Consider the following 17,801-nt stretch of genomic DNA (forward strand, 5'->3'; position numbering starts at 1 on the left):
GCTAAGTAATATATTGAATTTCTGATGAAATCTGTAATTGTGTATTTTTGGGGCAATTTTTGCCATTTTTGGTCAAAAAATGTGTAATTCCAAAACTACTCATCTTATAGCATTGAAATTTGGTAAGCAGGTTTCTATAGATGAACTAAATGATATTTGTTGAAATTATGATGAAATCTGCGATTTGAATTCTGGTCAATTTTTTCCATTTTGGTTAAAAAATGTGTTTCTCAAAAAGTACTGTTCAACAGCTTTGAAATTTGGTATACAGGTTTCTATAGATGAACTAAATTTGATCTTTTGAAATTATGATGAAATCTGCAAATTTTATTTTTTGGGGCAATTGTTGCCATTTTTGGTCAGAAAATTTTATTCTCCAAAAAACTACTCATCAGATAGCTTTGGTTGACATGTTCTTAGGGATGATCCAATGTGATATATTCAAAGTACAATGAAATCTTCTATTGTGTATTTTTGCAGCTATTTTAGCCACTTTTTTCTGGCCACTGCATTGAGCTATCAAAGATTTCCACCTTCTTCATCAACATGTGTCAAAAATAGTTATTCTCTACATAAACACAGCGGAGCTATATCGGCCGCTAGGTCGCTTGTTTCAAATTTTCGTTGTTGTAGTCATAGACTGAATGTCGAAAGGGGACGACACCAAAAATTGCCACTTCAACAAAGAATTTGTATGCATTGTAAGATTGTAAATGACGTTGAACTTGTAGAAAATAAATTTCACTTTGTTTTTATTGCCCACTTTATAGTGATATAAGAACAAGGTATATATTCACATTACTGACAACATTTCCATCAGATGAAAATCTTATTCGTATTTTATCTTCGCAGAATATTAATGAGATCCAACAGTTTGCCACTTTCCTGAGAAAAGCATTTAAAAGACGAGACGAAAGTGTAACAGATTTAATTTAAATGTGATTGTAAACTATTTCATCATTGTATTGTATTTATATGTTTATTTGTCAACATTTGTATTTTTGTTAATTTGTTTAGTGATATGTTTGTCACTGACCATCTTCCTTCTTTTGTATTCTTCTTTCATTGAATTGTGCGATGGGCCGAGGCTTGTACTGCAATAAATTATATAAATTTCAGGAAAGTATCCGTATATTTTCGTAATTGTACAGCGTAATCGTGCAACCCGACGGCAATTTCGGAAAGAACATGATCGGTTCTCTCTCTTTCTCTCTCAGTCTAGCCGTTTCGATGTTTTGATTTGTCGACATTTATTTCGGGTTTGCGGTCACAACTCAATGTTGATGTCCATTTCTGAATGGGTATTCCTGTCGTGTTCAATATCAGACACTCAGAACAGGAACAACGCTAGTAATATTGCGTCTTAGTCTTGAAAGCCAGTAGAATTCGTAACTGATGACATGTCAAAGAATGGAGCAAGTTATCACCATTGAAAGTCTATAGACTTTAATGCACGAATTTTTACCGCTGAGAATGTGAATGACAACACGGGAGGGAGCGTGATGACAATAAAAATGAAACGTGACGGAGAAATGATGCCGACTTCAGAGAAACAGCGTGATTTTTTTACATCACAACAGCAGGCGATAGTTAGTTGTAGAAATTTTACAACCTTGAGGCTTGTCTGGTCCTCAAAACCATAGACCCTCGAGACATTTCTCGAGGGTCTATGTCAAAACTAACAACAGTATAGGTAACTCTATTCTTTATGTAATCAGGACGCAAGTGGCGTCATTTCGTGAATTTTTACTGGAGGTCCACATATCTGTCTCTCACGACTTTGACTGACATGTATACCGGTACTTTGGTTGATAATGTTGCTGTGCTGTTCTGTGTTTGACCTGTACAATAACTGTTTAACATGACTTTTGCCTACGATTTTTGGATTACAGATGGGTGTGATTGCTATTAATTTGAGGAGAATTAAACATTCGAATATCTGAACCTCGATATAACTAGCTTCACCGCACGCTCGAAAGTTGTTGTCGGAAACAGGACAGTAACATTGATCAAGCCCGGATTTTGCATGGTAGCTATGGAAACCGGTGGTTTTCTCAGAAAACACTACACTTACTGCTCCCTTTGGGCTTTGATCAACAGGATCGTTCAGTCACGTGAATCTGTAAATTCATCAATTATACTCAACTACCGAATGCATCAAACACAAGTTTATATTGGTTTTAAGAACACATTATAGGTCTGATACGTCTTTGTAATAAGAATATAAATTGAAGATAAAATACTTTTTATCAAAGCATGTGTCGAATATCCAATCACAATCAGCTGTCCCAAGACGTGGGACTTCTAGTATTTCATCAAACAGGGAACGAAAATATATCGATTTAAATATCGATTTATTGGTGCACTGTGTAATGTTTTGTCTGACGAGAGTGATAAAAAATTGTATTCTGTCGTAATTGAACATAACTAATAATAACTTGGGTTGGAAGCAGTGGCCGACTGGTTTTGTGCGAGGCCTATCAGCTAGGCGATGTTGCCGTGAGTGTGTGGGGGTTCGAATCCCGTTTGGGTAATAGTAAAATTTAGATTTCTAAGCAAATTATTCCTGTAAATTATTCCTGTGAATATTTGAGCACTTAAAGCGGCACTTTTCAATCCCTGGTTCTCGCATTAGTGGAGTTCTCCTCCCAGTCAAACACATGGCTAGTATGATGTTTGATTTCTATACCATTAATTACACAAACTCATCTCAACCTTTTGTCACATGTTGATAATCCTGCAAACAGAGTTTATGCAAGCTTTTGATTGACGGTCAGTTCAAATAGTCAATGGTCATTGATTCCCCACCACAAACGCTCGAATTTCCTAAAACATTGTCTTCCAGTCGCGTTAGACTTTGAATATAACCACAGAGTTCGATCAGCAGCAACGTCACGCTGACCGCTTGGCAGTCTGTCTGGGTTTTTGCGGCCGGGGAGAACTAAAAAGTTGCATTTTCTGGAGCGAGTGCCGCGTGTTGCCTGTTTGGTGTCCACTTACACAATGAACGCCGCCATACCTTGGCGTCCTTTTAAAGGGAGCTCCGCCTTTAAGGGGTCGGAAACAGTAACTTAAGGGGTCGTAAAGCGCTACCTTGATGACTATGATGTACCTGTGTTAAAATTGTTGTTGATCTCCGGGGTGGGTCGTCATGCAGTTACGAGCCGTCCACTTCGACAAGCAACACATTTTATTCTTAGTTCAACCCCAGTTTAAGCACAACCCATTTCCGAAACTTGGACGGAAGAGAGCAATCTTTTCAACAACAGCGACATGTCGACAACTACCTGAATCGCCGTTGTCATAGTTACACAACATAAGCTGGACAGCTGTTTAATCCAGGTATGTATCGTTATCATTTCAAGTCCTAGTGTTTTTGATACTTTTTCTTGTATAGCTCTGTTAAGAAATATCTTCATCAGGTACAAGTATCTAACATTTGTATATGTTTTCATTCATCAATATTACTGACTGTTGCAAATAATGGAGCTACCTTTTGCAGCTCCATGTGCAAATGAACACCAATTCCTAGCGTCCTGTTCCCAAGCCCCTATACTAATGTGACCTTTTCATGTCATGCCGTGAATCAGACCCAGGGAACAGTGTAAATCCCTTGCAGGCAAATATACACGCATAGACCCTAAAAAAGACAAAGTAACATGAATGGTTTACGTTCTACCGTTTGTTAAACCGACTTTAAAAGGTCAGGGGATTGTAAAACTTAAGTATTGAGAAGACTATGCGTTTTTGTCTTTTCTTTTCTCTCAAATTGCAGTCATTGTATAAATATGTAGCGATGATTTTTGATTAATCTGACCAGACTCGTAATTCACCTATCTCAAATTTATGTACTATGTATTATGGTTCCATGGTTGGAAGAGCCCCATTCAATTTTTTTTTTTTTTTTTTGGGGGGGGGGGGTCTTTTTGGTAGCATTCTCAGAGGCATATGCATCTCCATTCACACTGTTGCCACTACTATAACTAATTATATTGTTATGCAAATTAGCCACTTTGCTTTCAGAAATTCTGGCGAGAACGCTTTTCCCACCTGACCAATCTTCCGAAACTTCTAAAAATTTGGGTTTCTTCTATGTAACACTGATGTAATCTTATGCTTTAGCGCTGTGATAGTTTCACACAATCCATTTAGCCAATGTTAATGCAGTATTGTTTTATAGCAAATAATAACATCTTTTCCAGCAATGTTAAGAAGCTGAAAATGAAGAAACAAGAGATAGAAATATCACACAATTTTCAAAGATAATTGCAAATACAAATTTAAATAACACTTTATCAGTGACGCGATGACCCATATCTCTTATTTATTCATTTTACTAATCTGTTTTCAATTTATTTTGTCTCGCCGGTCATGAAGACGATTCGTCTTGTGCTTCTGTGGGATGACAATATAACTCTTTTGACCGGTTTACTCCTGAACTGATGTAAGATGAAGAAGAGGAAGGCGGATTTGTCATCTTGAGGTCTCCTGCTTGAAGAGCAAACCGTTGAATAAACTTTTATGTACATTAGATGCCTGGCTAACACAAAACGTGTATTTTAAAATTCTAAGTGGAAGGCAGTCATTCTATTCATTGCATCTGAAAACAATGAGGAAATATGCAGCAGATCTCATTTTATCAAGTTTGAACGCATTATGATTGCCCAGCTTTCACCACCACAGTTGACTCAAAGTTTTTTTTTCAAATAGCTGATTATCTCTTGGCCTTCCACCTGTCCCTCCACATTTCACTTCCCTTAAAATCACTTGTCCATTAACTTGTTGTGAACTTTGGTTTACAGGAAATTTTCTCTCAAACCACTCGTCAATTTGCTTTGAGCTTATTAGGCAGGTTCCTGAAGCAAAACAACTGAGTAAGGTTTGATCAAATTATGGTGAAGTTTGCATGTAATTGTACTTTGGGAAAAATTTTGCCCTTTTAATGAAAAGCTTCCGAGAAACTGCCACTCGACTGATTTCTTTCAAATTTTGCACGCAGGTTGCCATGGGTGATCTGAGTAAGTTGTCTTCTAATATATATTTATCCCCACAGATGTTTTGCATGCATGCCTATATCAGGAAGGGGCTCTGTCAGCCGCAACATTGCTTGTTTTCTTTCCAAATAAAAAGAACATGTGCTTTACTAGATTAGAAAAAAATCCAAAAGGTCAGTGCAGTCATTCCAAATCTGTGCAACATACAACTATTTTGAAGTATTGTTTACAGCTTTAATGGCTCTTTTTACTTAATTGTTATTTATTTTTAACATTCTGAATGAAATCTAGTTTTGAAATATTTTTTAATTTTTCTTTTTAACTATTTGCTGTGTAAAATATTTGTTGAATGTCTGTGATAAGTGACACTGCTTCTTGCTATTTAGTGATTAGAAAATGGACGCCAGAATAACCGGGGGAGTGTTGTCAATCATTTTGTTTTGCTTTTCGTCACTGCGCAGCCTCAAAGGTTACGCGTTCAATTAATCGCAAGGAAAACCTGGCTTAGGCTGTCATATAGTCATAATAGGTTAGTATGAAATAGGAGAGACACAAGAAAAACTATTACAAAAGATTTTTTACAGAACTGTACCGACTTGAACAAAGTCTAGGTGGTCTCTCAAAGTTTCAAGTTCACATCAGGATATTCTTAAAAAGATTCAGGGTCGTATCAGGATGGTCCCTGAATGTTTGAAGGACTAATCTTAGTGGTCCCTGAAAGTTTCAAGGTCATATCAGGATGGTCCCTGTAAGTTTCAAGGTCACATCGGATAGTCCTTGAAAGATTCAGGGACACCTTAGGTTGATCCCTGAAAGTTTCAAGGACTCATCCGGGTGGTCCCTGAAAGTTTCAAGGACTCATCAGGATGGTCCCTGTAAGTTTCAAGGTCACATCGGATAGTCCTTGAAAGATTCAGGGACACCTTAGGTTGATCCCTGAAAGTTTCAAGGACTCATCCGGGTGGTCCCTGAAAGTTTAAAGGTCACATTGGGATAGTCCTTTAAATATTCAGGGTCACATCAGGGTGGTCCCTTAACATTTCAAAGACTCATCTGGATGGTCTCTGAAAGTTTCAAGGTTATGTCAGGATAGTCCTTTAAAGATTCAGGGTCACATGCGGGTGGTCACGGTCTCTGACAGTTTCAAGGTCACGTCAATGTGGTCTCTAAATGATTTAGGGTGTCCTCAGGATGGTTCCTGAAATCTGCAAAGACATCTCTGAACAGTCCCTAAAATTCTAGACAACAACTGTTGGTTACTGGCCTTTATATTTTCAGGTTTAAACGGACAGATGATATTGATTATATTTTTTGGTATCTACCAAAAGTAATTCATTTTTAATAGAAGGGCTGAAATAGTTTAGTGAGTTTTTAAAATTTTTCCAGCATTAATTAGCACACTAACAAGAAAAGGCTATTTTAATCAAATTTACCAGGTTCCATTTACTTGTATATGAAATGAATAAATGTACAAGACATTTTATTAACATCTACCAAATCATTTGAAAGAGAGATCACCAAAAAACTATCACTACAGCAGAACTGATTTGGGTAAAGGTAGAAGGCCATTTTCCCATCGAATATTTACTATTTTATCATGCATCGTTTTGTGAGAATAGAATATGCCGACAAATCAAGCTTGGAAAGGGAATTTGTATTTTTACTTAAACCTAAACAAATTGACAAATCAGTTACATTTGATAATTCCTCCTTACCTGAGGGTGCGAAAAGCCAGACATGTAAAATTTGTAGATGTATTTGATGATTGTGCAACGATCAATATTTTTACGAAATTTGCCCCCACCTTCACACAAAAACACTGTTAGATCGATGATTTTGAAATAGATTATATAAAAATGCTCAAAATCGCATAATCACAAAATAGTTTCAATTGTGTTCACAGTGAATGGGTTTACGATGATGTCAACGTATTCGAAGAAAAGAAAATAATACATCAGTGTATGATTCATATATGGTACACATTTACTGTATTTCCGCTACAATCTTAATTGAGACATGAGTTTTAGGTACTCGGATAATTGAAAGTAACAAGAGATACAAGACAGTACATATCTGAAGATAGTGTTATTCTGTTACAAAAAAAGAGTACAGCATCGAGCCGATGGATGACGCATATGGTAGGTATATTGAATTCAACCAGAACGAGTTGAGTTCAACGAGTTCATTGTTTGTTTGTTCGACAGACGATGGACTGTGTGAAACCCTCAATGCGTGGCCGGCAGTTATGCGCTGTCTGTGATTGTATTTAATTTTGCGATTTGACAGAAAAGGATAATCAGCTACCTGATTTACTACATGAAGCAATATTCTGATGTCAGAAGATTTAAATAATCGTATTAAGCAATTTAACGCCAAGTGTAAAATACATACTATGCCACTGAGGGCTGCACAGACGCTAAAAGTTTTCAATGGTTTTAGCTGTCAGAGTTTTCTAATTTATCAGCATATGGGCGTCGGTACAAAATAAGCATCATTGACGCTGAAAGTTTCATTAATCATCATGGGCGTCGGCCATCGTTGAGGCAACACAATACACATCAAACATTTTACCTCAAACATCCTGTTGATGATTAATCATCGTTAAGTCTATAGCTGACTACAAAATCATGGAAGATATTTTTATGGATAAAGGAGGTTTCTCTCGTTTAAATTTTCAACGAGTTTAAGGAATATGATAATTAGTGTCCCGTTTTACTAAAGCCAAGCAACTATCTGACTTTAGAAGGTTTCAAGACTGGTGGTATTGAGCAATTTATCAGGTTGGTGAGTAGTAATTCCTTATTTATTAGCCGTGCTAGCTCCGTTGTGATAATAAGCTTTCGTATGTGCTCATTGTAACGTAATGTCATGTGTCTGTCTCCATCTTCCCTTAATAAAGCAATACGTGCGCAACAGTTCTGGAGATTCCCATAATGCATTATAATTTGCATCCTCGGAGATTTCTCAGTGAAGTCTACCATATCTCTCCAATATGTAGACAAATTCATAGTCAAGTTGTTAAAATTATCAAATTGTACTTTAAACCACACCATTTCTCCCCAAGCTCGTTTTTACATTATTTGGAAAATAAAACGTAATTAAGAGAGGATAGCATTTTAGTCACATTTTCCACTTATTATGCCTTCAGTTAACAGAATAATGCGATGGAAAGTGGGAAGACTAGTTGCAATTTTCTTCATGAAATAAAAGGATATTGATTTTTCCAATTTAAGTAACAAAAGGCATTTTCATGCGTAGTGTTCTCAGAGAATGACATCCTCAATTCGTAAAGACTTGCTGCCCAAAATTATGGCATTCGTATAACGTACAGAATCTGACTTTTATGGCTGTTCAATGGATATTTGGAAACTTTCACTGAAACATTTTAGCGCACTTGTAAAAGATATTAATTAACAATTATTGTGATGCTGTTGCTATTGTAAGGAAAAATAACCTTGAATAATGCATCTCAAAGAGTATTGTGGTAATTTTTGTATTCTGCGCACCCATACGGGTTGAGAATTTATTTTGCTCTTGTTTGTTCTTGGTTTTTTGCCAACAACTTTCTCAACTTGAAAATACATGAAAGGCGGAGGTAAAGTGTGCCGTCTTGTATGGTTGGACAAAGCTTACACCATAACTATATCAGGTATGAGAAGCCAAGATTGAAGCAAAAGTAATCGGATTGAAAAAATCTGTGACATCAAGCATGATGTCTTTTTCAATGTTAAAGCAATGTGAGCTTAACATCAGTACAAAGTTTCATGAATTTGATGCAGTATTTCTTGACATATCAGCCTACTTACGAAACTTCAATAAATGACATGTTACTGCTACATGACGTGAAACAAATTGACGAGCATATGTATGAAATAGGTCAATGTCCTTTTACCAACTTGAATGGAAATATGTCTGAGTTATGGCTCTGTACATGAGAAAATTGTAACAAAATCACCGCCATGCAGCGATATTTGATCTTACTGTTAAAAAAATTAACACATATATGTATGACATAAGTCAATGTTCATGTACCAACTTTGGATAAGATCAGTTGAGACTTGCCCAAGTTTTGGCTGAGGACATGCAAAAACCATAACAAAATTGCTCATGTGGCCATATTGGATCATCTCGTGAAACCAATCCACATACATATGTATAAATAAATCAATGTCTTGTACCAACTTTGAATAAATTCGCTTGATACATGTCTGAGTTATGGTTCCGGACATAAAAATCGCAAAAAATGGCCACAAGGCGGCCATATTGGATTGTATCACAAAACAAATCAATGTGCATATGCATGACATAGGTCAATGTCCTGGTACATAGTTTGAATAAAATTGGCGAATAAAATCAGTTGAGACGTGCCCGAGTTTTGGCTGAGGACATGAAAAAATTGTAATAAAATGGCTGCCATGCAGCCATATTGGATCATATCATGAAACAAATTGACCTACATATGTATGACATAGGTTAATGTTGAATAAAATCGGTTGAGATATGCCTGAGTTATGGCTCTGTATATGAAAAAAATTGTAATAAAATAGCCGCCTGGCAGCCATATTGGGTCGTATCACAAAACAAATCGTCGTGCATATCTATGACATTGGTCAATGTGCTTGTACCAACTTTGAATAAATTTGGTTGAAACATGTCTGAGTTATGGCTTTGTACATGGAAATATCGTACGGTAGCAAAATGGCCGCATGGCAGCCATATTGGATTGTTTCACAAAACAAAACGACGTGCATATCTATGACATTGGTCGATGTCCTTGTATCAACTTTGAATAAAATTGGTTGAAACATGTCTGAGTTATGGCTTGTACATGAAAAAATTGTAGCAAAATGGCCGCATGGCAGCCATATTGGATCGTATTACAAAACAAATTGACGTGCATATCTACCGGTATGACATTGATCAATGTTCTTGTACCAACTTGAATAAAATCGGTTGAGATATGCTTGAGTTATGGCTCTGTACATGAAAAAATTGTGATAAAATGGCCGCCAGGCGGCAATCTTGGATCGTATCACAAAACAAATTGACATGCATATCTATGACATTAGTCAATGTCCTTGTACCAGCTTTGAATAAAATCGGTTGAAACATGTCTGAGTTACGGCTCTGTACATGAAAATATTGTAATAAAATGGCCGCCTGGCGGCCATATTGGATCGTATTACAAAACAAATCGACGTGCATCTGTGTGACATATGAAGTAATCCTTTTACAAGTTTGAATGAAATCGCTCCCTGCATTTCTGAGATATCTGCGTGAACGGACGGACGCACGGACGCAAGCACAGACGCACGCGCAGACGCACGCACGGACATGACCAAACCTATAAGTCCTCCGGACGGTGTCCGTGGGGACTAATAAGACGTTTATTATGTAAAGTACCAAAATCTAAGATAATTTTCTTCTTGTCTTTTCAAACAAATTCAGTTTTACTATTCTCTAACTTGTTCCCACCAGTGAAGAACTAGATATTTACATATTTAAATTCCCTGTTGAGAATTATGATAATACAACATTTTGTCTATAGTCTGATTTTATGCAGATATCTCCGATATGGTCGTCGAACTCAATCGTTGTAGCTGATTTTATGCACCTAATAAAAAGTATTTAATTCTGAAGTATTTTCACTTTGTCTGTGATCATCTCTGTATTGGCTGTTTGTAAAGTTAATACAGCGGACGTATTCCCACAGCCCGCAGACCAAATTTCTTTGAAGCTGTGTCCTAAAATAAGCTTCCTGGGGCCCTAATGCAGTTTTTATCCATAATTCCCCCACGAATTTATCAATTCCCGTAGTGTACTAATTGTTTTAATTATCGAAGTAAGAGAACTGAGTAACATTATGTGTCAGTTTTCAGGCCTAATCCCACGATGAAAATATAACAACCTACATTTGTATCATCAATGTCGAAATAAATTTCATTGAGCCTCTCCGGCATTTCAATCATCTCGTCTACATTTACACTTTGCAATACATTTAAGATGTTAGGTGGTACATTATACGGTCTACATTTCTCTCTTGTTCGTTCAATGTCAGAACAAAGGGAATGGGTTCATTTGAAGCTTTTGTGATGACTATACAGAACTACTCAATCAGAGCCACCCTTACCCATGACAAACAATCCTAAAATTAATCCTCAAGCAATAAAGATCTTTTTATATTTTTTTCTGTTCCGGGTTGGGCTTCTAATAATAGCAGTAGCTGCTTCAGCTGAAGCTTGGAGGGGCAGTCTGTATCTTTTCACTCAACGCCTGCATGTGCGTCATCAGGTGAATGCTGTTGCATTTAAGGATGTACGATCAGAAATTTAAGCGTACTGCACCGATTTCCGCGCAGAAATGTATTGATAGTAACCACGCGCGCATAGTGACGTTCCGAACGTTTTTGCGTTGTACAAAATGTCGTCTGCAGGTAAAGGAAAATCATCGCGCAAAGAAAATGTTCAGCTTGCCCTCAAAACACGCTGGAAGGTACGAGAATTCAGCAAAGAGATAAAAAAATGCAACATGACCGTAGCCTGTACAGCGTAAGTCAGAAGTGTGACGTCTGATTCGCTATACAAGAGGAGGTCGTGGTTATAATCCCAATGATAGTGTTGCTAGTAGACCTACCGGAGAATGGAAGAATGGCCGTCGCATTGTCGATTTGAGTGTACTAGCCGAAAATCTTGACACTTGTGTCAGTTGCGGGCTTGCCTTTACGATTGTCATCGTGTATTGGGGAAACGCCAAGTTCACGGCCTCGGCTCCTGGCTCCACGTAGTGTGTGACAACTTAGCCTGCAGCGAAGTCAACCTGATCCCCACCGATAAGCGTCACAGCAATAAATATTACGTGATTTTTGTATGCTGTAATATATAGACTCTAAAAAGCTGAAGAACCTAAAAGTCTTTGCTTTATTCTGTCATTTCCCTTTCATTAAAGTTTACAGGTAGGCTTGAATCATGACCATGCCCGGACAAGGCCACTGCAGGTAGCCAATGCAGGTCAGCAGCATTTTAAGAGCGCCCACGTGCGACGAACCCGGTAGAGCATGGTTTATCGCCAGAACCTGTAAATCCTAGTTAGATTTTGCAAAATTGTGAAAAATCGAGCTCGGTGACCTACTAAAGAAAATGTGGTTTTGAAAAATTCACAAAAAGATCTTTTCTTTAGCAAAGTTTGAGAAAATTGACATTAGTAGAAACTATCAATAATTAATAAATTACCTCTCCCATTCCTAAAATTTGGGGCATATTTGTTGCAATTTTGGATAAAAAATAAATATCACGACTTTTTACCTCAATTTAATGTTAGTAAAATCTTCAAAGTAGCTTAGGTTTATAATTTCTTTATTCTTTTACAGTGTAAACATGGAAAATGCAATCATGATACAAATATGAAAATGATGACCTGTTTTAGTGATTTTTACCTCGCGTGCGCATGCGCGCAGCGAGGTTATGGTTTAGGCGTTTCTGTGTGTGTGTGTGTCTGTCTGTTAGCACGATATCTCAAAACGGTTGGCAGATTCCGATCACGTTTCGCACACAATTTGTTCTTCAAATTTTTGCAAGAACTGATTAGTTTTGGTGGTTGTGCTTTGCGAATTTATCAAGTTATGAGTAAAAGAAATTTGTGGCCTGTATAAGTCTATGGGACGCTAAATAAGTATGTTTGAGGGCGCTATACTAAAACATTTTACACAAAGTGATTTCTGAATTCAGTCACTCGGCCGCGCTGATCGCTAATCTTGAGTTTTGACTGTTGATGTCGTCGTGTCGACGTTTGACTTTTAGAATCGTGTGGGTTACTCTGGACATAGCAAACCAAAAGCTAGATTATCGAAGGTAAGCGTCATAATATTTGATCAATGCATTTTTCTCTGAGAATGAGATGTAGAGTGACACTTTTCAATCTTGTGTGTGTGTCAGCGAATTTATATTCCCGCATGGTTCCGCTGAGATCAGCATAATATTATGGCGACGTATTGACAGTCTGTGTCTTTTAAGTTGCTTTTCAAGATTGTATTAGCTACAGAACCAACAATGACAAATTTTTCATGAGATTTCCATGTTGGCATTGATGTTAAATCAGCAGCAGTAGGCTAGCTCCTGCGTACAATAGGTCTGCGTTTCCCGGCGGTACGGTGGTAGGCCGACGGCTTGTACCACACTGTCCACAGGACAGCACGTGGTAGAGGCCGTGTGCACAACCTGTACGCAGAGCTTCGAATACACTAGACAGAGTTCGTGTTTCCGTAAATTAGGCATTGAACTTGACAATATAGGCAATAACCACAATCATCGACCATCGCCTGACAAGTGCACCATAGTCAGCTGTACATGAGTTGCGTGGCGTGGTGAGCAGGTTCCCATGGGTATTTATTTTTTGAAACGCGTACTTCAAAGGTCACGAACTCATTTTGCTGCTACACGGCGCGGCACAGATGATTGTATCGTTTTTGGGCGCATTGAGATACTGTGAAGTAGGTCAACTCGTTCTACATGGCAATTTTATGTGAAATATGCAGAATTTATACGCAAACGCGACCTCTGCCAGTCAAGAGCCTGCTCAGCCATTTGCACTTGCATCGACAGATATTGTTGGATCATAATTTTTCAAATGGTTTCTTTTCTTTTTTTTCATTGCGTAATGCAGTGGGGATAATGTCAAATTTAGATAGATTGGATTAATTTCGGGAATAAAAACAATGTAATGTAAATGATTTGTAAAAGTTTTAATCTATAGACACATTTTCCTTCTTCATAAAAGCCAATACCCCAAGAAGTACTTTACAAAATGTGCACGCGAGGCCATTCAGTTCATATCTGGTTAGTGATTTTGTGAAAAATCGTGAATTTTCAATGTCATTTTGTAAAAATATAAGCGCGGTGACCCCATCTTTTTTCCCCAGTTTGGGACTATTCACATATGTAGGTATTCAAAAATCCCCATTTGAAAAAATTGACATTACTTTTACTTTTCCGATCGTACATCCTTAATGCATTTACTGCTTTCACCATGCCACTTGCAATGACATAGCATATTTTTTCTTGATTTTTGTCTGTTTGGTATGATTGATCTGCCGCAGCCACGCCCTCCCCACACAACACAATTTCCATCTGTTGCAGTGACTGTGTTTAACCCATAGGATTGTATAATATTGTCCATTGTATTCAACATGTTATCTATTCTTCGTAAAATTAAAATATATGTTTAAATATTTAAAGAAGAATCGGCAACAAAATCCGTGAGAAAGCAAGACACTGCGGCCAAGAAACACCCTATTTCGGGCAATATTGAGCGTCCCAACTTTTTGCCACACATACGTCGAGTATACGTAGAGAAACTCAAATCCTCCTTCCACGTTGTGTTGAAAATTTCGCAAAATCTCCCTGCTGCACAGCTAATATGATGAAAAGTTGCAGATTTCATTTCCCTAGTATGTTACGCACCCTTTCCATTACGATATTTTGGCAAGAACTCTACGGAGGAATTACAAAACATACCTATGCAATAATAATTATTATTACACCTCACTCATTCAGCGTGCACTGCCATTGGTTAAACACGACTCATGTGACATGTAAAAGAACGTGATGATGCCCTCTGCGAATGTGATGATGCCCTCTGCGAACTTGATGATGCCCTCTGCATTTGATATTACATGGATGACGTCATTTTACTTACTGCGCATCCTTTCTGCGCAAAACAAATTGTCGTTCGCTTGTACTTTGCAGTCGGCAACTTATGGCTGCGAAACGTCATGCAGAGCTGTCACCTGCACAGTAAGACGATATTTTGATGCAAGTAAACAGCAAACGAACGAAAATGGCAACAATGAATGCAATTTCTGTGTTCAGTGACTATGCAAGCAACAAATTTGGATATACGCCACCGAGGAGATCGGCAAACTTTAGCGGCAACCCTAGACTAGGCAGTGACAACATTTTACGCTGAGGTCCGGACTCAGAAGGCGAACTGTACTCGAAGAAGTCTTTGTGTTTTTGTTTCTTTGCATGTTTGCTTGTTCGGTGTAATAAAAATAATAACACATGAGAGCTAGGGCAATATCACGATTTTTTGCCTGCCCTCGGGCTGGTGGTCATGATCGAAATACTGATGATGCCCTCGCCTACGGCTCGGGCATCATCAATATTTCGATCATGACCACCATCCCTTGGGCAGGCAAGAAATCGTGATATTGCCCTCGCTCTCATGTGTTATTATTTAATAAGCAAAAATAGGTGAAAATATAGCCAACAGCACAAACGATCGTCAACTCGTTATGTCATAAAACAAGAGGGAAACTCAGAAAAATAAAACGATAGAGTTTTAGTTTACATTTATGAGATGTGTAATTTCAAATATTGTAAAAATAATTGAGAAATGAAAAATTTAAACCAACGGTTTTTTCACATGTATTTTTCATTTTGCTATACCGCGAACAAGTTCGATTCCCACAGAATTAATGGCGTCAAATGTACTGAAAAGACTGCACTCTTCTCACCGGTTAAATTCCTCAATTCTGAATCGATGAGGGTGAAAATTGATACAGTGTTGTTTGGCTCACTGGCATGTCGTTTCAAGCTCACAATGGCGCCAAACTTGGCCGATTTTATGGTATATAAAGTAAATATAGACTGGTGTTATTGTGGAAATACTCATGACGTGACCTGTACACACGAATGGGGCGTAAACAGGTTTCGATCGATATTCTATTGAAAATAAATCGGTACAATGTTCGCTTTCGTCAATAGCGACCGGCTGAAAGCGCTGGCAGGTATGAAAAATGCTTCCTGGAATACTTCCCTTTAAGACATCCTTTTGGCCCGCAGTTAGATATCTTATTATATGTAGAGTATCCCTTAAAATCTGTCGGTATATAAGGGTTCGTAATCATGTCATTTCCAATCGACCAAAGACAACACGCAGATCTACATTTTGGAGAAAAAAGAAAGGGTTTAAAGATTTAAAAGAGATGTCCGGGAGAAGACCACGCTGGCGGAGATGAGGCCCCAGCTGCAGGAGATGATGTGGTCCTGGTCACTGTTGATAGACTTGATAAGTTCTTACACGATGACAATGCCCACAGAAGGCAACTCTGCAATCTGGAAGTAGCACCTAATAGACTCCACCCCGAAGACATTGATCAGCTGCTTGATTACTCGACTGAGCTCAGAGAGGATAGAGCGGTACTGGAGAAAAAATACAGGCAATCGAGGACAGGATTTCCAAAACTGATGACCTCCACCCCTAATATGTAGTTTTCAAAGACGAGCTATCCCTTGCAAACAAAGGTCTTGCAGAGCTGTACGCTAAAAGAGACAACATACTAACCCCAGCCCCTCTGGTGAATGCCCTGAGCTGACACCAGATATCCAAGCAGAATTTGCAAAACCTGACTACCACATCTATGTGGCGAGTATCATGAAATGTATGAAAGAATGGCTCTAACAAGGCCACTTAAAGTTCTCAACCAACCAGATCTGAACCTAAAAACGAAGTTGACAGAACTGTTCAAATGAAGAGAGCTTACTATCAGAGCACTGCTAACTGCCACACTACTAGCGATCACAGCACTTGCTCTAGGTCTACGGATTGTTAGTAGTCCACAAGGTGTGAAAGTGGAAACCCACCACTTGATGACATGGGCGATGGCCCGTCGGAGAAAGCATACGACTTATTACAACTAAAGAAGTCAAACAACTGGGCCAGTGGCTGAAGGGATTGGTTGCCAAAAGTGCTGCAGCTATTAAATGATTTATCAACACTATCTTAAGTTCGCGTCCTGAAAACCAATGGCGACATGGAGGGCTTCTTTGACGAACAACTGTGGGTTTTCATGAAGGCGCTGTATATTATATAATGGATAGGCTGACAGCATTGATGACGATGTTCGGCAAAAATAATATCCAAAAGTTTCTGGACAAACAGACAGAACTATTTTGCTTCACCATTGAGCTGAATGGTGATGCCTGTGGACATCAGACAGAATTGTCTTTTCTGGCAAATTCCAGCAAATTTCTAATGAGCAAGCTCTATAACATCATTGTCTGTTTGTGCTAGAGTACCAAAACATCAAGTTTTTCAAGAGAGTGGTATTTACAGATGTGTTCTCAGATCCAGAAAAGAGCGGTGAAGTGCCTTATCCTAACGAATATTGGGACTGAAGCTGGTCTACGACACTAAAAATTTCTGCTAAATCATTTTTTTTAAAACATGTCCAGATATCAAAGTAAGAGATAGGAGTATACCGTGTGCAAAGACGAATGAACTACAAGCATGATATGAAATCAAAACTGCACATATTTGTGTATGCTATACAGAAACTTGATGTTTCTTATCTTGCCCGTATTTCTTGAAGAACAGAATGGCCATACATTAATGTTTTACGTGTTTAAATTCATAGTGTGCAGCTTTGTTGTTTGGTCTACTGGATAATTTATCAATATGGAGATGAACTAATTATCATACGTTGTACTAACGAGACTTTGAGAATGAATAAATCTCTGTTAACCAATAATTAAAATTTCATGATCCTTAAACTCTCATGTACTTTCAACTAGGTATGCTTAATTTATAGCAAACGTCTGGTCAAAATTGATGCATTCAATATATACGACCTAAAAACAGCTTATACTTTGAATTTCGCGCTTATCAAACTGAAAAAAATAACTAGGCCCAAGTATGATCAAGTAACAGTAGATGTCTTGTCAAAATCGGTTAAGGCAATATTGATATAGAGTGCAATACATAAATACGTTAATATGCAAGTGAACGTATAATCCGAAAGCTCCATAGTAA

The 17,801-nt window shown here is 38.0% G+C and overlaps 1 protein-coding gene across 1 annotated transcript in view; it reads right to left on the reverse strand.

Annotated features, from left to right (window-relative positions):
* LOC139126465 (uncharacterized) overlaps positions 1-17,801 on the reverse strand; it is a 230,477-nt gene that overhangs the window by 108,148 nt on the left and 104,528 nt on the right. The window lies entirely within an intron of this gene.

The sequence above is a fragment of the Ptychodera flava genome (genome assembly GCF_041260155.1).
Source record: "Ptychodera flava strain L36383 chromosome 3 unlocalized genomic scaffold, AS_Pfla_20210202 Scaffold_27__1_contigs__length_13241970_pilon, whole genome shotgun sequence".
In the NCBI taxonomy this organism is placed as follows: domain Eukaryota; kingdom Metazoa; phylum Hemichordata; class Enteropneusta; family Ptychoderidae; genus Ptychodera; species Ptychodera flava.